The following is a 22,742-nucleotide window of genomic DNA, read 5'->3' on the forward strand; positions in this document are numbered from 1 at the left end:
TCCCCTTACTTTACTGTCTCCTAGTGTTCATACTCCGTGGAGGGGACTCAGGGTCTACAGTGGGGCCCTGGCTCTAGTGATGTTAAGAGGCTGAATGTCCAACCATTTCAATGGTCCGTTTGGTAGATTCCTGTCTTCTTCCCTCTGCTCTGTTACACAGCAACACCTTTTTTTCCCTCTACTTTTTTACCTGTAGCTAACACATGAGAGGGAAAAACAGGTGTTGGGAGTGAGCGGCAGAGCAGAGGGGAGGAAAGGACCCAAGAAATCCGCCGTCCAAACAGACTATTTGAAATGGTTGGACCAAAGTTTGGGTGAAAATTTTGAATAAAAAATAAAAACAGACAAGAACTCATTGGAAAATGCCTTTTTGTGCTCTGTCTCATGTGCTTTAAACAACCCAACCTACATTTATAGATGAACATAACCACCAATAAGGAAAGCAACGAAAAAGCTCTGACTGTGTGTGCTCTCTATTGAATACAGATGTTGGGAGTGTGTTTGCTCACTGAAAGCCCAGACCTCTGCCACCGTGACCACTGCCACCCCCACCACCACACCCAGCGAGACACACGACAGCCCTGCCTCGGGCTGGCCTGTTGTTGTGCAGACGGGGGGCAGTGTTTGTACATAAGGCAGACGATGTAGTTATGTGAGTGGCCAGTGACACCTTTGCAGCACCTTCTACAAATGTTTCCTTTGACTGTGATTGTTGTTTTCAGTAAAGGGTCGCCTATAAGAGCTGCTGGGGGAGCACTGTGATGGGGCTGCTGTGTGGAACGCTGTGTTTGGTGCGCCCAGCTGATCCAGTGTCAGTGTGTTTCACCCCCACACCCACGGGGAGCTGTGTGACTCACCAGTGGACGGAATGCACCACTGCAGCGGTCAAGTCCTCTGGTCTAGCAGGGTGCTGCAGGGGCAATGTCACACACCAGCACTCAGTTGGCCTGAGCCGCATAGCTCCCCATGAGTGGGGCAGGCCAAGCGGGACACTGGATCACCTGAGAGCCACAAAGCTTCATTATGAGGTCACCAGGGCTTACCAGTAGGGGTCATCCTGGGTCACAATGTGCAGGATGTCCAGCTTGTTGAAGGGCAGCCCGGCTTCCTTGCAGGGAATGTGCTTGTTGTCCTCCTTGGGGTCATAGTGGAAGTAGGCGTGCACCCTCACCTTGCTCTCCCTGAGGTGCACCGAGCTGCTGGCCGGGAGCAGCCTGAAGGTCATGGTGCCCTCCGCCTGCACCTGGAAGGGGACAGGAGGTGGGCTGGTTACTTGTGGGCTCGGAAAAATAAATAATGATATTAATAATTGTAATGATAGCTTTATTTCATCCAGAGCAAGTATACAGGAAAAGCAAGGCAAAAGAGAGAATAAAATTTGACCAACAGTTATCTCTCTCTCTCTCTCTCTCTCTCTTCCTCCCCCCTTCCCTCCCTTCCCTTCCCTCTCCCTCCCTCCCTCACCAGCATCTTGTGGACATCTGCCGGTGTCTTGCCCTCCACATTGAAGGTGTTGACCCCTGCACCTCGTCGGCAGCATGGATGAGGCTGGAGCAGTCAGCCATGCATGATGCGGGTGATGATGATGGCTCCGGAGTGGTCGTCCTGCTTGATGGTGGCTCCCTGGGGGTAAGTAAGGAAGGAACGTGTTAATGTTGAAGACGCTGCCATTGCCTCCACATTTTTTTTTTTTTTTTTTTTTTTTTTTTACTGTTTATTGGGGGCAAAGGAGGGAGTTCAAAGGCAAGATAGACAGAGAGATAGAAGGAACAGAAGGCAGGGAAAGGAAGGGAGGAAAGAGAAAGAAAGAAAAAGAACAAGAGGAAGGAAGGAAAGAGTTTACCAGCAGAAGGGATGAAAGAATGAAGTTGCTGGTTAACTCTTGCATAAAGGGTTTGGACAGTATAGGGATGAGCAGGAGTGGAAATACAGACGAAGGGAGGCTGTTCCAGAGTTTACCAGCGAAAGGGATGAAAGAATGAAGATGCTGGTTGACTCTTGCATTAGGGATCTGGATAGTATAGGACTGAGCAAGAGTTGAGAGAGGAGGAGGTATGCAGGTGAAGGAGACAAGTAAGACACACACCCAGCCACTACATCTACACACAAATTCTACAAAACCAGTCTTTCTACTCCCCATAATAGGCTCTGCTCCCTTTCCCTCCTGTGGCAAGCACTGGGCAAACACCAACAAGGGTCAGGGAACTCAACACAGACTGAGGCACAGAAATACAGTGTCTTACATAATGATTCTTAAACTGGGTGCCCATGACTTCCATCTCGACCAAAGAAAAAATAAATAAAAAAGAGGAAATGCCAATCTTTTCAAGTGCACTGCCTCAGATGACTGTTGTGAGGTGCTGGCTGTCTCTTTAAAACACTGAATCAGCCTGTACTCGCCTAGAATATTTATTACATCAGAATATTGAGAAGCTAACCTGACCTAGCCTAACAAAACCCCAAACTGTTACTATAGGTCTTGCCTCAGAAAATTCATACATGCTTCCTTACTAATGAGACTCTCTACAACAAAGTGAGGTCATCCTTAACGTGTCAGGCTCCCACCATGACTGTTTCCCAAGGCCACAGAAAAGACTAACCGGGGGTTCATTGGTGTTTTCCCCGCTCAAGATGCAAAAGCCATGTAAAGCCATCACCAGGATCACAAAACACTCCATCAAAGTCCCAGCAGCAACTTCTATGACAAGAGACTTCTCAAACAAGGTAAGTGAAGGGCAAATACATTTAAGATACAGACAGAGAGACAAGATTCCTACCATTGGCTCATTGCTCTTCACCCACTGCACAATCTTGACTGTCTCCTCATCCTCATCACCCTCGACGGGTGTTTCGGGCAGTGCAGTGTGAAGTCCTTGGCGGCAATGCTGGCGTGTGCCTGGAGAACTCCCTGCTGGATGAAGGAATGAAGATGCTGCTGCTCAACTCTTGCATAAGGGATCAGGATAGTATAGGGATGAGCAGGAGTAAAAATACAGACAAAGGGAGGCTATTGCTGTTTCAGAGTTTACCAGTGGAAGGGATAAAAGAATGAAGATGCTGGTAAACTCTTGTATAAGGAATTTGGACAGTACAGGGATGAAATAATGAAGATGCTGTTTGACTCTTGCATAAGGGATTTGGATAGAATAGGGATGAAAGAATGAAGATGGTGGTTAACCCTTGCATAAGGGATCTGGATAGCATAGGAATGAGCAAGAGTAGAGTCATGACAGTGAGGGACTTCAGGATGGCAAATATCAAGCTTGATGTACAAACAAACCTAAAATTAAGACACAGAACTGAGGAAAATGTACGGTTCCCCCCCAAGCCACGACCAACCTGGAGGTGTGGCGACTACAGGATGGCAATAGCTTGCTGGCGTCCGGTGAGGGTGTGGTGCGGTTGTGTGTCTCCCTCATGATAGGAATTCCGATCTCCTCCACACTGGACATCAGAGCCTGGCATGTCTTGCACGTGCGGTTGATCTGAGAGGAGGAGGAAGAGGAGGAAGAAGCTTTAGTGTTTACTTCGGCAAAACCTAGTGATCTTATTTGTTACTGGGGGAGCTTTGGGGGTCTTGGCAAACCTGGTGTGTTCTCATTTTTGATGATTTTTAAGGTTAGGGCAAGACAGAGCTAGTTTGTTGATTGTGACTTTGAAAACATTGTTCTAGACCCATCATCATCATCATCATCATCATTTCATCGACGCCTGCTCCTAGGAGTTCCCACCAGGGATGGCCACGGCAGAAGAGCTTCCATCTTCCTCTATCCAGACACTCCCTCCTTGCCTGCTCAAAGTTTCTCAAAGATCTTTCCCCCCTCTCCCTAATGTACTCTTGCACCCTATCCCTCCATTTCACTGGAGGTCGTCCTCTAGCATTCCCTCCCTCTATCTCACTCACATACACCCTTCTGGTCATCTTACTCTCCTCCATTCACTCCATGTGGCCAAACCACTTTAAAGTCTGTCGCTCACTTCTTCCACCACTCCACATTTCTTCCCTTCACCCCCGTGACACATTCCAAAATGCTCGTACACACTTTCATTACTCATTCCATCCATTCTACTCACACCACAAGCACTCCTCAAATAACTCATTTCCACTGCTTGCACTCTAGACCTCTGACTTTCATTCCAGGCCCACGTTTCACTTGCATATGTGAGGGTTTGTACTATTATTGTATTTCTCAAATCCCCCTTTACCTCCATGCTCACACTTCTGCCATTCATGATTCGTCCCAAAGACCCTATCCAAGGTACTTAAACTCATTTACCTCCTCCATTTCTTCACCATTCAAAATTATTTTGCATTCTTTTTCACATTCAATTCCCACTCTATATGGGCATACAAAATCTACAACCTCACTTCTACTTCACTCACAAACCATCACTTTACTCTTGTTGACATTTACTTTCAGCTTTCTCCTGTTCAGGTAAAATGCTTGTGTCAATAATAGCAGATAGTATTAGGGTTTTAGGGACCATATTGACAGACATAATTTAATTCACGACTCACAGCATGGATTTATTAAAGGAAAGTCATGCATTACTAATCTTTTATCCTTTTACAATAGAGTATACGAGGCAGCTGACAATGATGAGAGTTACAATGTAGTTTATCTTGATTTTAGTAAGGCCTTCGATAAGGTACTTCACCAGAGACTGTTAAATAAAGTCAGGGCTCATGGGATTAGAGGGAAGGTATTTGATTGGATTAGGGCGTGGATTTGCAACAGGAAACAGAGGGTTACCATTAACGGTAAAAAATCTGAATGGGGTAATGTTACCAGTGGGCTCCCCAAGGTTCAGTTTTAGGCCCGCTTTTATTCATTATCTACATCAGTGACATAGACAATGGGATAACTAGTGACATAGGTAAATTTGCGGATGACACCAAAATAGGATGCACTATAAGGACAGGGGAGGATGCTAGAGCTCTGCAGGAGGATCTCAACAAACTGTCAGCTTGGTCAGAGAAATGGCAGATGAATTTTAACATCACCAAGTGTAGCGTACTTAGTGTAGGAACACGCAACCCATTACACAGGTACAGTTTAGACTCCACAGCAATAGGCAGATCAGAGTGTGAAAGGGATCTGGGAGTGTTAGTGAAATCTTGACCCAAAACTAAGGAAGCAATGCATTAGTGCGAGGAATAGGGCTAACAGGGTATTAGGCTTTATTAACAGGACGGTAACCAACGGGAGTGCAGAGGTCATCCTCAGACTCTATTTAGCGTTAGTTAGGCCACACTTAGATTATGCTGTCCAGTTTTGGTGCCCACACTACAGAATGGACATCAACTTGCTAGAATCAGTTCAGAGGAGGATGACCAAGATGATTCAGGGGCTGAGGAACCTCCCATATCAAAATAGGCTGAAACATCTAAACTTACATTCACTAGAGAGACAAAGAGTGCGGGGAGATCTGATAGAAGTATTCAAATGGGTCAAGGGTTACAACAAAGGCGATATAAGTAAAGTTATGTGAATTAGCCGGCAGGATAGAACACGCAGTAATGGATTTAAATTAGAAAAGTATAGATTTACGAGGGAAATAGGCAAGCATTGGTTTAGTAATAGGGTGGTGGGGGAATGGAATAGACTCAGCAATCACATAGTTAGTGCAGGGACGATAGCTTGTTTTAAGAGTAGACTGGATAGCTACATGGACGAGGACGACAGGTGGCAGTAGTAGTAGTAGTAGTAGTAGTAGTAGTAGGAGGAGGAGAAGGAGGAGGAGGAGGAGGAAGAGGAGACATGGAAACATGGAAACATGGACGAGCAGGCAGCAGAAAGCCTATGACTCATTGCGGGACTGCCTGCTTTCAGTGATTTAATCAATTCATCAGCCCTAGGAATGGCTTACGGGAAGGATTAAAGCACTTCTGGAGGAAACATGGACATGGAATAGCAGGCAGCAGAAAGCCTGTTGGCTCATTACTAGGCTGCCTGCGTTCAGTGATTTAATCAATCCGTTTGCCATAGGAGTGGCTTGCAGGGAAGGATTAAAGCACTTGTGTACCTACTCTTGGGAACGTTCAGATCACACCCGTTGCAGCAAAGTGGCGATCAATGCGTTTCTTGAAGGAGTTGATGGTCTCTGCGCTAACCACTTCTGCAGGAAGGCTGTTCCAGTGGCGAACAACTCTATTTGAGAAATAACTCCTGCCGATGTCGGTATTGCATCGCTTTGCTTGAATTGTTTTCCGTTGTTTCTTGTTCTCAGGTTAGTTTGTAGCGTGAAGAGTTTGGAGTGATCAACGTTGCTGAGCTTGTTCAGGTACTTAAAGACTTGTATCATGTCTCCCCGCAGGCGTCTCTTTTCCAACGTGAAGAGGTTGAGTCGCTCGAGTCGTTCTTCATAGGGTTTCGTCCTCAGTGATGGTATCATCTTCGTGGCGCGGCGCTGTACTCTCTCAAGTAATTCAATGTCTTTCCTGTAATTAGGAGACCAGAATTGCACGGCGTATTCCAGGTGGGGCCTTACTAGTGAATTATACAAGGATAACATAACTCCCGGCGTCTTGTATTCGAAGTTCCTCGATATGAACCCAAGCATTGTATTGGCTTTCTTACAGGCGGACTTGCAGTGTTTTGTTTGTTTCAAGTCACTGTTGATGGTGACCCCGAGGTCTCTTTCCTCTTGCACAACATGTAGTGGTTCGCCACCCATGTGGTATGTGTGGTTGCTGTTTCTGGATCCGATATGCATTACTTTACATTTGGTAGTGTTGAAGGACATCTGCCATTTTTCTGACCACCGAGTGATCTGGTCCAGGTCTCTCTGGATAATTTCGCAGTCTGCCGTCGTGAGGGCCTTCCCACCCACCTTTGTGTCGTCGGCAAATTTTGAAAGATTGGATTTTAATCCTAGTTCTAGGTCGTTGATATATATGATGAAAAGTATGGGTCCCAGCACTGACCCCTGTGGCACTCCACTTGTGACCGGGAGCCACACGGAGGCCTGTCCGTTGAGTACAACTCGTTGTTTTCTTTCAGTGAGCCAGTCTTTGATCCACGCTGTCAGATCGTCGCCTAGTCCCGCCGACTTAAGTTTCTTGAGGAGTCTTTCATGTGGCACTTTGTCAAAGGCTTTCTGAAAGTCTAGATATATAACATCACTGGGGATATGATTATCCCAGTTTTCATAGATACCTTGGAAGAAGTCCAATAAATTGGTTAAGCATGAGTTCCTGAAACCGTGCTGAGCATCGGAAATGATGTTGTTGTCTTCAAGGAACCTAACGAGTTTGTCTCTGATGATCTTCTCGAGGATTTTTCCCGCCACTGAGGTCAAGCTGATTGGTCTGTAGTTTAGGGCCACACTTTTGTCTCCCTTTTTGTAGATCGGTGTTACGTTCGCTTGTTTCCAGTCTTTCGGGACTTTGTTTTGTTGTAGTGACTGATTGTAGATGGCGGTGAGTGGCTTGAGGATTTGCTGCTTGAGTTCTTTGAGCAGCCTGAGTGACAAGTCGTCGGGTCCGGTAGACTTGTTTGTCTCGAGTTTGTCTAGGTACTTTTTCACATCCCGTTCGTCAATTGTACCAATTTCTAGGGGAGTGATTCCCATCGGTGGGGAAGGGCTCTCGGGTACGGACTGGGTATTCTCGACCGTGAACACAGACGCGAAGCTCCTGTTTAGGATTTCGACCATTTGTCTACTGTCCTGTGTTAGTACGTCACTTTCATCTTTTAGGGGACCGATATTGCTTTTTGTCTTCTTTTTGGTTCTTATATACGTGAAGAACTTTTTCGGGTTGGACTTGGCTTCGCGTGCAATTTGCTTTTCATAGTCGCATTTACTCTGGCGAATGAGTGTTCTGCAAGTTCTGAGGCTTTGATGGTACTGTTCGCGTGCCTCGTCAGTGCTGTTTTCCTTTAGCAAGTTGTATTTTCTCTTCTTCAAATTAATCGCCCGTCGAACTTGGGTAGTCATCCATGGTGTGCTTGTGGCATTATTTGTTCTCCTTGTCTTCATGGGAACAGTCGTTCTCTCTACCTCCAGGAGTTTGTTCTTAAAGCCGTTCCACGCGCCGCCCACCGGAGTGAGGTTCATGGGTTCCCAAGTTGTCTGGGTTAGCAGCTCACGAGCGAAGTTAAAATTGGCTTTTTTGTAGTCTGGAATCTTGGACATGTTTTCGGTGAGTTCATGGTCTGTTCTGATTTTTAGGCGAATTAGGTGATGGTCGCAACCATCCAGTTTTTCGCCGACTTGACATTCACGTGTGAGATCTGAATCACTCACGAGTACAAGGTCTAATAAGTTATTTTCCCTCGTCGGTTGGCTAACAATCTGAGTAAGAAAAGTGTCCTCTAACATTTCGAGCAGTCTGTTACCCTCCCGATCTCCAATCATCGTGGTCCAGTCAATGTTGGAACAGTTAAAGGAGAAGGAGGAGGAGGAGGAGGAGGAGGAGGAGGAGGAGGAGGAGGAGGAGGATAATGATAAGAAGAAGAGGATGAAGAGAAGATGAAGAGGGAGAGGAGGTGAATGGAAGGGGAAGGGGGTGGAGAATACCTTATGCACTGAGACGGACTTTGCCTTCCTGTACTTGTGGAAGAGGTGCTTCCCGATGAAGGTGAAGGGCGGGAGGGTCTTCCAGCAGGTCTTGACGGTGCAGGAGCCCGACACGCCGTGGCACTTGCACTCCGTCCTGATCCCGCTCCGCACCGCCTGGGGGCAAGACGCGGGTTAGTGCTTCACGCCAACATGGGGACACGGCACCCCCTTGGCACCCCCGGAGCTGCACTCCCCCCTTCCCCCACCACCCCATAGAAAAGGATGTGTTATCCATTTCGCGATGATTGTAGTAATGAATAAAAATTATAGCAATAATAATAATAATAACAATAATGATAATAATAATAATAATAATAATAATAATAATAATAATAATAATAATAATATTATTATTATTATTATTATTATTATTATTATTATTATTATTTTTTTTTACGTCGTTGCCTGTTGCGCCGGTAGGCATCTTCCTGGTGGGGCCTGATGGTCGGCCCAAGGCTTCCTCCAGGTGGGGCCTGATGGTCGGCCCAGCCCGTTCTGGCGCAGGCGAGTGTTTATAGTGGCGCCATCTTGCATTGGCTCATGCTGCCCCCCGGAACTCGTTCTTGATTCGCTTGGACGGCTTCCTCTAGAGTCCGGGTTGATGGGTGGTCTTCAGGACAGCATGTGGGTAGTTTTAAGCCACTCGGCGGAGACTGAAAAATCCGAGTGGTAGCGTGGGGATTCGAACCCGCGTCGTCCATCACGCGGTGAATGTGGGCCCAGTACGCTACCAGCTCGGCCACCGTCTACCCTATTATTATTATTATTATTATTATTATTATTATTATTATTATTATTACTATTATTATTACTATTATTATTATTATTATTATTATTATTATTATTATTACTGTTATTATTATTATCATTATCTTTATTAGCAGGTGTTGTTATTGGTGGTGGTGGTGATGGCGGTGATGGTTCTGCTGTCGCTGCTGTCCTTGCTTCTGCTACTCTTGTTATACTGATGGAGCAGCCGTCAGGATGAAAGGCAGCTATACAATCGTTCTATTCATAAGCGGGTGCATACGCTATAGCTGCGCCTGCTGCGGTGCTCATCTCTGTACCTTTGGCCTTTTGAGTCTGTGTTAAGTAAGAACCCAATACCCCTGGACACGGGCCAATGTGATATCCGGGATTGCCACAGTTTACCTTCCCCAGGTTTCCCCAGGTACCAATTTATCGACCAGCCCGGAAGGGAGGATGAACAGCTGGGTGAACTGCACGCCGACTGCCCGGGCCAGGATTCGAATCCAGGCCCGTGGATTCGTAGCCAGGCGCGCTGACCACTGCTCCACGGATGCGCATATTATTCTTAGCAGCAATATTAATATGCTCAAAAGGAAAAGTATTAAGAAAATAGTGCTAGAAGAGAGATAACTAAAGTACCTTTAGTAACAATTATTACACTTCTAACAGCCGCATGTGCAAAGGAAAAAATTGGAGAATAGTGGGAGCAGGGACAAGAATGCAAATTTTCTAGGCAAGAACAGTTTCTGGTGAGCATGCACGGAGCCGCCGCTGCCTTGTGGAGGCGGCGCCCCGGACACTAACCCTGCGTCCCGCCCGGTTGTTGTGCAGGTTCATGAGGGTGCGGCCGTCCCCCTCCACCTCGAGGCGTCCAGGAACTTCTTCGCGAACCTGACCCCGAACCTGCAAGCGGCCGGGAGGAGGAAGGAACAAGGGGCCGATGAGTATGGGGCTGCGTGCGTAACTTGTTGAATCTGTCTCATTATTGTGAGTGTTGGTATATCAGTATTTGGGTGTCCTGTGTATGAAAGTACGCTGTTTGGTGTACATGCACACGTAAGCTTGCTTCATTCTGAATGCCCCGCGTTTATCATCTTTCATATATGTTGTACTGGGGCATGCATTGACAGTAAGTCTGTGATATATATGTCCAGGAGAATGAAGAGTTCAAACAGGACATTCTTAACATGCACCTCTCACCTAATGTCGGCGCTGCAGCCGCCCCATTTCCACCGCCCTCGCCTGCGGTCGTCACAGCCAAAGGTGGAGATGTTGCCACGGGAGCAAGCGGTCGTGACGCTGTGGGTGACTCCCGCGCTGGTCACCGCGTACGTGTAGGCGGCCTCGCGGCTCCCTGTGGATACCAGTGAGAGGATTGGTGAGGGAGAACAGGTGAGGGCCTTCAGAGGTGCACCATCGCTCACCGCACTGAACTGTTCCTATTTGTCAATAACTAACCTGACATCCATTAATATTTTTGTTTTTTAGAAGCATAGCTGTCATAATTCACAAGAGATTAATACACTAGGAACTTTCCTTTGTTGAGAAAAAAAATGTCAAGGAAGCCTTCAGCCATCCAGGTAACCACACCAAGAAGTCATTGTATATTCTTTTCCGTAGACCAACACAACTGAGTTACGACAAATCAGATCATGTTCGCTGTTACTTATTTATGAATTCCTGAAAAAACTAATTAACATCAAGACAATTATTTGATTCCAAGACATTCTTTGCGTGTAATGCGGCGTTCGGAAGAAGCGGGTGAAGGACTGCTGCCCCAGGCCACCGGTGCGGCAATAACCCAGCAATGCCACATTCAAGGGCGGCCTGTCTGCGTGTGTTTGCCTTTTTCGTCATAATCACCGGGCGGCCCCTCGATGGTGATGTCCCGAGGGCTGATGGCGGGAGCAGCAGCACTGAAGAGTTCTGTGGCGTTATGTTTAACGTCTTGCCTCCACGAGATTATATGCCGAAAATGACCCACAGTTTGCTGCCTGCACTTTATGTCAGGCATGTATGGCGTCGCAGAATCACAGAAGTCATGAGGTATTCTCGTCACAGATTTCATGCGGATACTTGCTGATGGGCCGTTACAACGCCAGAAAACGGGCACACAGATAAAGAAACCCAACCGGTTCTGGCACCAGCGCTACGAGTGATTTAGATATAAAATTGCAGGGGACGCGTGGCTGGTGGGGCTGAGGCCGGCCATTAAGGGGGTGACTGGGCTTGCTGGGGAGGGGGAGGAGGCGGCCTACAGCATGATTGACGGGCGGCCACTTTTGATGCTCACCCGACTAGCTCCTTCAAGGCATGACATTTATTACTAATAAATTTTACTTTCGGTGCAATGATGGCCACGCTGACCACACACTGGCTCCCTCCCCTCCCCTCAGAGATGGGTGTGGCCAGCGCTGGCGGAAGTCGAGAGTGAACTCAGAAAGACCCAGCATTTATATATTTTGCATCTTACGAATACTGTAAAAGTTGTCTGATAATGTGAAAACATACATGAACTTTAGCGTTCATAATTAATGTGTTCAGTTAATGTGCATCTGCCACTGAAAGAGGAGCTGCGCCCCCAGCACAAACTACGCCACCGGGCGGATGGCAGGGCGGGTGTTTTCTTGTCCCCGGCCATACAGGCTTCGTGATGCGACAAATGATCTGGTTCAGTCCGGGGCCCCATCCTGCCCTGCTCAACTCACTCCCCTTGGTTTTTGTAAGATAATGTCCGCGGGCAGCGAGCCTCACTGGTGGCTTTTGTGCCAGATTCCCTCCGTTAGAAAAGGATCATCCAGGAAAATGTACCGTAACTGATTGTTAAGACTGGAGGCACAAAAGACTTTCTTCACTGACTGTCCACAACGCTTTCACAACGAGGGGGTGCAGGCCAGTCCCTGAATAGTGATCATGTCACGCAGTAAATCGGTCTGCAGATCATCTTCGAGAGGAGTTTTGAGCAAGTTGAAAGTTACATGAACACGGACACGTAGTTGGTAAACACTCATAACAAACCTGCTCATCTTGTAGGAAGGTTTACGAGAAGAGTGCTGTTCGGTGAAGAAATATGGCAAGCTGACCATGTCCTGGGGGGATCTTACCAGGCTAATGGACCTTTGAATTGGGTTTTAGAGAACAAAAATGACAATCGGTACAAAACGAGGATTACATGCTATTACGTAAACAAATAGAGCTGAGGGCAAAGAAGGAGACAAGTAGGGGGAACAGGGGCTCAGGCAGGGAGCAGTGAAAGAGACGTGAAAAGGAACGGTGCGCACGTGTTGAGGGGACGAAGCAACCCTTGTGGGGCGCTGTGTGCTCACCCTTGCCCGGCGGCGGGAGAATAATGGGGACACGGTCGCTGAGAGCCTCTGGGAGCGGGGATGGCTTGCTGATATGTCGCAAGGGTTAATCCCATGCTCAAGTGCGGAGAAAGGTTACATATACCTTCCCCTCCACGACAGCTTAATGGTCAGGGATGCAATGCAGTACGTGCAGCTCGGGCTACTTTAAGAGGTTCATCTGGAGTTTTAGAAGCCCAGAAACATGAATGACTATATCGCCTTACTCTTATATTATGATTATTACATATGATCCTGAGCGACAGAAGTACAAGTAACATCCTGACGAGTGAGAACGAGGGTGTTACTGTCACGGTGCTCGCTTCCATCTTTGTGTTAGTAAGTGCCATACAAGCTGCATAATATCAATCAATGTCTGAAATGTGTAGTTTAGAAAAGCATGGATGAAACCTCGCCAGCCATTATTAACTGACCCACAAGAACGATGTGGCCGAACGCGCTGCTGCTGGTAGACGCCAGGGAACAGTTCCACCGATGATGCTGGAACTGCCGCTGGCACTCTCGCAGGCCCGCCCTCGCACCTTCACTGATGGCCACCATGGCGTCAGGCGCCCGCGTACAGATGCGGCTCTGGCGGGGCGTGAGGCCGGGCACCCGCGAGCACAGAAGGTGGGCGTCAAGGACCCCCGCTGACGACACCGTCCTGGGGGAAAGGAAAGATGGGGTGAGGGGGAGGCAGATTAAGTATACGTTAGTGTAGGGACGACCTGCAATGCATCATGATGTGAAGCGCCACCACACACGAACTTACGCCACACGACTCTACGCACTATGTCATTGTCCGAACCTTTTCAAACCATGTGTGGGCTACCATGTACTTCCCCAGACCAGCCTTGCGTCCCGATACACCCATGACAAAAACGAGTATGCAGACACTGACATTACTCGACATCGTCTGGCGCATTGCTACCATCATCCCAACCTCCACATTGCCTGTTTCGGAGTATCGACGTCGAGCACGTAGCAACTCACCATTACGGCGAAGATTGAGGGATACATCATGCACGCACGTTGCATAACTAAGTCGGTTTCATTCTTTAGCCTGTTCAAAAGTAAGGGATGGACTACACTGCATACTATTTGTGCTGCTTCTCGAGAAAAATAGTAAACACTATTGTTTTCTTTAAAAAAATATCTCAGCTTTAAAGGTCTACAAAGCTACGTGTGCCAGTCTTTCCTCTCCAGGGCCCGGGGTGGCCCAGGCTCACTGGGGTCGCATGGAGAGGCTGCGGTGCCCAATCATGGGTATTAGGATGCCGGACAGATGACCGCCCCGAGGCTGCCGGCGAGTGGAGGGTTGGACTTAATGACCAGGGAAGTTTGCCCTATACTTAGCGGCCGTGAAGCTCTTTGATTGCCGGGGGTGTTGCGCCATCCCTGCGTGTATCGCCGAGGGTGAAGGGAATCTCCGCCACGATTAGCATAACAGAGGAGTCGGTCAAGTGTAAACGCGCCACCTCAGCCTTAAACACGGCCATCACAGCATTTGTACCCAAAGACCATACTAAAAGGTTACCTCGGCGCGTGGTGGTTGGAGGCCAGCCCCGAGACGTGCAGGCCGGTGAAGGCCGCGTGCACCCCGTCACTCACAGACAGGTTCAGGGTGAGGGAGGCCACGTCCTTGAGCTTGTGTGGGGCCGTCACCGTCAACACACCTGGGGAAAAAGATCCACCTTTCAATAGTTAAAATTCACCATTCTCAAGCCAACACATTCCATCTTCTCTTCCTGCACCACTCTGGTCACTGCAGGAGCAAACAATCGTGCCTTCAACCCTTCATCAAAACAACGGCTTTTCTTTCCAACACGTATCCCTGAAAATGTCAAAAAAATTTCCTCCAAACTTCAAGCTTCCTTAACCCTTAAACGACAGGTATTGTTTTCACTAAATGGTCCCTGGATACGGGTAAAAACAGCTGCTATTTTGTTGTTGTTTATTCACATTGTATGAAGCGTCTTAACTCCCTGAAGACAGCGGTGAAATCCAAATTGCGATGCGTTGTGTAATAGTCACGCTGGAGCACTTGCTGGGCTAGAGTGCAGCACGGATAATGAAATAACACCATCACTCTCTAGGTCACTCTCACTACTGCATGCTTTCACTATTTTTATTTATTTACATCTTATAGTGCAATTAAGTACAAGTATGTCGATGAGCGGGCAACGGCTTGCCTGTCACTACTCACAATGTTTTCGTCACTGTTATCCTTGTACTCAGAATGATCTTCACTCTCTATCCTGTCCTGTGTTTCCCAGTGTTTTCTTATCTTACGGTTCCAGGGCTGCTCAGTGAGGGCTAATGATCTTATTTCAAATATACGAGGGTCAGATAATTATGCTGGCAGACACCTCGGCAAGTCACAGAACCCGCCAAATTTGATCTAAACATTCAAATTAGTGGCGCGAAAGAGTCTGATTAAATGAATGATGGCCGTCTGTGCGGACCGAGCCGGGTTTGATTAAATAAACGATGGCCATTGTTGAAGGTTTAAGTCTAGTCATCTGTACGCGTACATGAACCTTACCAGTCAGCTGATCCATTTTGAAGATGGCGTCTCGGTCTCCCGAGTGAATGGCATAACTGAGCGGCGTGACCTGACCAGCGTCTGGGTCAGTGGCAGACACCGAGGTGACCACATGGCCGGGCTGGGCCTCGGCCGACACGCGGCAGGAGTAGCTGTCCTGGCGCCACGCTGGAGGGTTGTCGTTGAAGTCCACAACTGTAGGCAAAGAAAACATCTGGCCAGGCTTAACAAAACACGACTATAGGGTCGGTGTGGTCTGAGGCTTCCACCCTTCACATCAACTATTTCCAAAGGCCAAAATGGAGCTAAGTCGGTTTCCTAGGAGTGTTTTTCAGGTTCGAGGCACAGAAAAGGGTCGACTATTATCGGGGTCATAAAACTACCCATGGAAATAACCACAACTCCTATGCAAGCCTAGTCAAACATGAGCGCTTGGGTGCTGCAATGTTTAAGAATATGACCCTAGATATACTGTAGTTACTGTTGTCCACTTGTTCTGCCCCCTCCTACATGCGTGTCCTGCCCAGAGTTGGCAGGATGTTAATCAAATATTTATAATCGAAAAAGTGGTTTTCTATATTCATATTTTTTCTATTACTTAATTTACTGTCTGGATGCATACCAAGGTTGAGAACCCACTCTAAAACCAGCTGGTGTGGGAATATACCTTCTTTGTCAGCCATAACGTTCAGTACCTCATGCATATGGAAACTTCATGCATACAACTTGCCTTTGGCCCAACTAGTCTGGCTACATAAGTGTTTACTGTCTACATGTAATTTACCGTCAATAACCACTGTGGCGGTGGAGGAGAGCTGGGGTATGCCTGAGTCCGTGGCCAGCACAGTCAGCACGTGTTGAGCCTCAGTCTCTGCATCCAGCTCCTTGGTGAGTGTGACGGCACCGTCCAGGGCACGCACCTCAAAGCTGCCGCACTCCATGACACACGAGTAGCGCACTGAACCGCCCGGCCCCGTGTCCACGTCACTTGCCGAGACCTGTACAAGGCAGAGGGTGAAGGTGTCTTGACAATGCAAACAGAATTCAAACTTTTGATTTTTCGATCAGCTTATCAAACTTATGCATAAGATCCATTGTGATTGATTAACAATGAAATGTTACTAGGCAGTGAATGGGAATCAATATTTATAAAAGAGTTTATGGTCAAATTTTCATATTAAAAAAAGTGGAAAAACCTGTAATATTTGCTGAAGTAATTTACCTGCAGCACCACGTGGCCCGGTGATGCAGCTTCCGACACGTCTCCCTTGAAGACGGAACGGCTGAACTCCGGCGGGTTGTCATTGACGTCCGTGACTGCGACTGTGACGTGGGTGTCCGTGTGGCCCCCGGTGAAGGGGTCCCGCGCCCGCACCGTCAGGTTGTGGCTGGCGGAGGCCTCGTAGTCCAGCAGGGCAGTGGTCTGGACGACGCCTGGACACAGGGCGACACCATTACCTTTGTGTGCTAAGACCAGTGAGGGAAGCAGTGCTGGACCAGTAAATGCCAACATACTCAGACTAAACACCTCACCAGTACCATATAAAAACTGTTTTATATAACAAGGTTCATGCAAGTGCATGGAGGAAAATGAAAAAATGTGTTGGCAGGATAATTAATAATGCACACACACACACACACACACACACACACACACACACACACACACACACACACACACACACACACACACACACACACACACACACACACATCTTATGAACATCATGAGAAATGTCTGTGTACATGTTTTCTAGTGATAAGTTGTCAAGGCAAGCGGGGAAACAGAAGGCAGCAACCACTTCATGTACTTATGATCAACAAAACTGGCAGACATTCATTAAGTGTCATGTCAAAGTGTTAATGGTTCAATAATGTATCCAGAGTGCATAAGAACATAAGAACATAAGAACGTAAGGAGTCTGCAAGAGGCCGGTTGGCCTACTCAAGGCAGCTCCTGTACACTCAACCCCACCTTACCTCACCATCCATTGCTTTATCTAACCTCTTCTTGAATGTATCTATGGTATTGGCACCCACAACATGGCTCCCAAGCCTGTTCCATTCGTCCACCACTCTATTAGTGAACCAATTCTTGCCTATGTCTTTGTTGAATCTGAATTTGTCTAACTTAAAACCATTGCCACGCGTCCTACCTTGGCTCTTTTACTTTCAAAATCCTATTGACATCCCCTTTATTAAAGCCCTTCATCCATTTATAGACTTCTGATCAAGTCTCCTCGCAACCTTCGCCTTTCTAGAGAGTGTAGATTTAAATGCTTCAGCCTGTCTTCATAAGGCAAGTTTCTCTTCCCTGAATCATCTTTGTCATCCTCCTATGAACAGATTCTAACATCTTGATATCCATTCTATAGTAGGGGGACCAGAACTGAACTGCATAATCGAGATGAGGTCTAACTAGTGCTAAGTAAAGTTTGAGGATGACTTCAGCTAGCGCTCCTATTGCTTACGCTCCTTGAGATGAAACCCAGTACTCTGTTGGCCCGATTTTTAGCCTGAATGCATTGAGCCCTAGGACGGAGGTCTGCGCTCTAGTCTAGGATAATTCCTGACCGCCAGATGACGGCTCTAGTCTCACTCCGCGTTGTAAACTCGTAGAAATAGCATCCGTGCGCTCGTGTCATGTTTTCAGCACTACAGTGTGTTTTCAGCACTACAGTGTGAGTTCTTTGTGCTTTAACAATGTCCCCCAGAAAGATGGTTAAAAGGCACGGTGCTGCAAAGAAAACAGGAACGGTGGCTACTATGCTCGCAACAGGAACGGAGGGCGAGCCTCGGCATATTGCATGCTCTCCTGACGTGACAGACTCCCGTTCACACTCCATCTCGGACGATACGTCGGGTTAGCTTCACGTTGGTGGTCGCAAAGTCACTTACAACATGTCAAGTCACTCTACCTTCAAAACTGCGACCAGTACGCGCAGGGGCGGTTTGGGGCGGAGCAGCGGGATGACGTCACTTGATTCCAAATACCCGCCAGTTCACGAGTGACTAAAATTGCGGCCGGGTATGCACTTTGGATGTGCATGTTTGCCTTCTTTCACCGCGCGTTCAGGCAAGTCACTGATGAAAATATATGCCTTTTTATTATGCTATGCGTGACTGTAAATCCAATGCCTACAAACGGTGGTGTGGGGTGTGAGGGGGGCGGGGGGGATGTTGAAGTGTTTGATTTAAATTAGTCCGCCTTCCTTCGTTTTCTCTAAATCCTATATTCTACATTCTCTGGTTTGGCACCAAGCAGCATCACGCATAAGCCACGCCTCTGCCGTGTCTCCTCCCACAAAGCTGCGTATGACTTGACTTAATATAAGTGACTTTGGGTGGTCGAACGTAGTTCCGGTGCCTCGAGAATAGGGAGACTGCGGCTACTAAACCCCCGGGCGAAGCCTACCCCTCGGGCGTAGCTAGCGGTTGCAGGAGTCTCCGTAACAACCGTAACACATTGATTTGTGTTCCATATTATTAATCATCGCTATTTTTTAGAAAAAAAATTATTTAATTCTGTTAAAAAATAACATGTAAAATGATTATATAAATATTTTTTTGAGATATGGGACGCATTAGGGGATTTACATTAATTCAATGGGGAAATTCGTTTTGGTTTACGAGCGTTTCGGTGTGTGAACAATATTCCGGAACGAATTAAACTCGTAAACCGAGGTTATATATATATATATATATATATATATATATATATATATATAGATATATATATAGATATATATATATATATATATATATATATATATATATATATATGGTCATGTGGTGCAAAGTCGTCAATAACACACTGTTCGGTGGCATCAAGGCACTTGGTGGCAGAAGGCATTACATGGAGGGCTTGGAAACTATAATTTCTGAATCTTGTTTTATATATATATATATACATATATATATATATATATATATATATATATATATATATATATATAAATATATATATATATATAGATATATATCTATATATATATATATATATCTATATAAAGCAGGTGGGTGGGAGCAAACGCTGTGTGTGGCAAACAAGCGTCTTGCTCCCCGAAACACAGGCGGGTAAGCTGAGGAGTTTCTGATTGCAAGGGTTTGCACTTCATGGCGGGAACACATCAACCAGGAACATGATCAGGCATGTTTAGGACACACACTGCATCTAAATGAATCATAATCACTGATATTACAAGGCAACGATGAAGCACAAATGTGTAGCATGAAAGGAATCTCTCTCTCTCTCTCTCTCACCTTTTATTTGGTTATTATCAAATTTTCCTCCTACTGATGACAATTTTTTTCTGTTCCTTAAATTATCCACATATTGGTGTTTAACTATTACTCCAGAAATACGCGGTCATGCTTTATAAGGCTTCTCGTGCAGTAATTTCTGAAAATTATGTACAAAGAAAAATTAAATCCATCCACCTCAACCATCCACCTCAGGCCCTTTAAACATAAGCCTGTGCTCCGCCCCTGGCCCGGCACACGACTCAGAGCTGTCACAGTGCCCGGGAGGAAGGCTTCATCATAAATATTTACACTGAACAAGTAGGACAAAACGGGAAGATAAAACAAATACTTACATTCAAGATCCACTGCATTGCCACCTGGGAAAGCAGACAAACCTTTCATGAAGCAAAGTACGGAGGTTCAGGGATGACAAAGAGATACATTTTTTTTTCATGATGTATGAGTAAGGACAAGCAGGTGGGTGAAGGGAAGATGCAAGAGTAATGGACATGTTACAGGAGGGAGGCAGTTGGGTGGTTTGTGTGTACTTAGATCTGGACGAGGCATTAGACAAAATACTACCACAAGACTAATATGAAAGCAGGAGAATATATAAGGACTGACAGGGAGAATAGCAGAGTAGACAAAAGACTTTCTGAGAGACCGACAGATGAGGAAAGTAATCTACGACAATATGTCAGGGTGGAGGGAAGGAATAAGTGGAGTTTCCCAGGGCACAGTGCTGGCACCCATTGTGTTAAGGACATGGTGGAAGGGATGGGCAGATATACAAGCCTGTTTGCGATGATACAAAGATCACAAAATAAATGGAAGCTGAGGATTGTAAAAGTCCGCAGGGTGATCATGACAGGATTTATCAGAGGAACCAGGAGTAGACGGTGAAATTTAATGAAGTTATTGGAAATGGGTGACTGTACTGAAAGGCTGCCATGGGATTACTCAATGAGAACTGACAATAAAAAAAAGGAGGAGGAGAAAGGCATGGAATAATTTGTCACCTGAAAGAAAGTTTGGAAAGTTTCGTTTAGTCGGCGCAACATCTGCATGCGGTCATATGCCGGAGAGAGACAGAAGGGGAAGGAATTATAGGAGAAAGGAACAGATCCCAGGAGACGGGACACAACCCCCGATTAATACCTGGTACCCATTCACTGCTGGGTGGACAGGGGCGTAGGGTATCGGAAACGCCGCCCAAATTTTTCCATTCTGCCCGGGAATCGAACCCAAGCTCTCTCGGTTGTGAGCCGAGTGTGCTAACCACTGCACCACAAAGCCCCCTGTCACCTGAAAGACACATTAACGAGAGACAGCCTTGGGAGCAGCTGAAAACACTGGACTGGCATTTCACTACACAGACTAAGAGATGATGAAGAAACTAAGCTGATCAGGTTGGAACATGTGGCAGTAGTACGGTCCCCACATAAAAATAAACATATAAACAAAAACAACAACAACAACAAAAAAAAAAAAACAGCAATCAAGTTTGTCCCTTTCCCATGGAGGAGGAAGAAAGCTTCTGTCAGTGGCAGATAATTTTGCAAGGTCACAGTTATTAGCAGCTGGGAAACTCGTGTTACTGGTTGCACTACTCATTGACACTCATGTTAAGGCCAATCACAATGAAGTGCTCCAAGGTATGGTGGAACAACTATGATTTATAAGAGTTAGCAAGTGTCCAACAGTTCTCACTCTGGACGGCTGGCACGCCGGGCCTCCCTCTGCCTCTCACCTTACCTACACACTTCTCAAGGTCAACATCAGTGAGGCAGCTCATGTGTTAGTAAGATTTCAGTGGTGGTGTGACTCTAAGATCAACAAGGCATGTGTCATCACTAATACTGGTGTGCTCTGGGCAAGGTGAGCCACTGCCACTAAAGGCCTTGCTGCTGCCTGCCATGGTGCCCCCACCTGTGGAATAGTCGAGGCCGAACAGCTCCTCGGTGTTGCCGGCCACAATGGTGTACATGATGGGCTCCCCGGAAGGGCTAGCGGCCTCCACCCTTACAACGGGCGTGCCCTTGGCGGCGTTCTCTGGCACGGCTGCCTCGTACCGTGCGGCGGTGAACATTGGCCCTTCAGAAGACACCACCCTGGGGACCCGTGACGGGCAGGTTAACATCTTCAACACAAGAAGAACCCTGAGGCTAACAGGCCTGACCCAAGGCAAGGTGGTCCTGGCTGCGTGACTCACCTTATGAGGACATGGGCCTGTGAGCTGAGGGGAGGCTTTCCCCCGTCGTAGGCAGCAACGGTGAGGCTGTAGGTCTTGTCGGCCGCCATCAGGGTCTGCTTCAGGGAAATTTCACCCGTCTTCTTATTCACGGCGAAGAGCTCACCGCTGCCTCGCACCAGCTCGTAGCGGACACTTCCGAACTCCCCAGAGTCAGCGTCTATTGCCTGCACCTGGAGACACAAGGGAAAGGGCTTGGTAATAGGACCATCTCATAATCAACAATTACATAACTTTGGGAGTCACTGCAAAGGTTCACTGCTTGATCATGGAGGAATGTGTCTGACAAAAAAGATCTGCTTGGGCTCTTATGCTCACCTTAGTGACCACGTGGCTGCGCGGAGACACGGTGGACACCAGGGCGTGGAAGGGCTGGTTGAGGAACACCGGCTCGTTGTCATTCACGTCCATCACCGCCACGTGGACCAGCACATGGGCCACGTTTGCTGTGCCCTCAATGTCCTGCGCCTGAACCACAAGAGGATGAACAGCAGTAAGACAAAAGCAAATACAAGTAGATGCAACAGAGGTCTGAGGGCCAATGCATAAGATGAATGGGGAGAATGATCAATGTCCTCTGAGCCAAACAAGTTTCATGTTATTTAAGGTCCCATGCTGCAAGTCTTAAAATTTGCTGATTTCCAGGTAAGGGTTTATGATTAGTAAAAAACAAAAGATGATGATATTATAGTGCACTGAGTCTTGGTAATAACAGTCCAGTACAAGAACACTGAGGTCATAATAATTGCGCTGGCCCCGGACTCACCTCCACCACCAGCGTGTAGTGGTCCTCTGCCTCCCGGTCAAAGGACTTGCCGGTGGTCTTGATGACGCCAGCGGTCGGGTGGATTTCAAATTTAATGTTTGAGTTGAGAATTGAGTAGCGGACGTGATGGTTGAGCGGCTGACCCTTCACTCCCAGGGCAGCAACATTCATCTCCTTAGTGGAGTTCTCAATGACGTTGGCCCAGTACTGGTCCTGAGTGAAGACCAGAGTAGACAGCGGCGCTTCATCAATTATAATCTCTGCTGTTGCAGTGGA

The 22,742-nt window shown here is 47.1% G+C and overlaps 1 pseudogene; it reads right to left on the minus strand.

Moving 5' to 3' along the window:
• Positions 1 to 244: 244 nt before the first annotated feature.
• LOC126992452 (protocadherin Fat 1-like) lies at positions 245 to 22,730 on the minus strand (annotated as a pseudogene).
• Positions 22,731 to 22,742: the final 12 nt, after the last annotated feature.

The sequence above is a fragment of the Eriocheir sinensis genome, unplaced genomic scaffold (genome assembly GCF_024679095.1).
Source record: "Eriocheir sinensis breed Jianghai 21 unplaced genomic scaffold, ASM2467909v1 Scaffold467, whole genome shotgun sequence".
Classification (NCBI taxonomy): Eukaryota; Metazoa; Arthropoda; class Malacostraca; order Decapoda; family Varunidae; genus Eriocheir; species Eriocheir sinensis.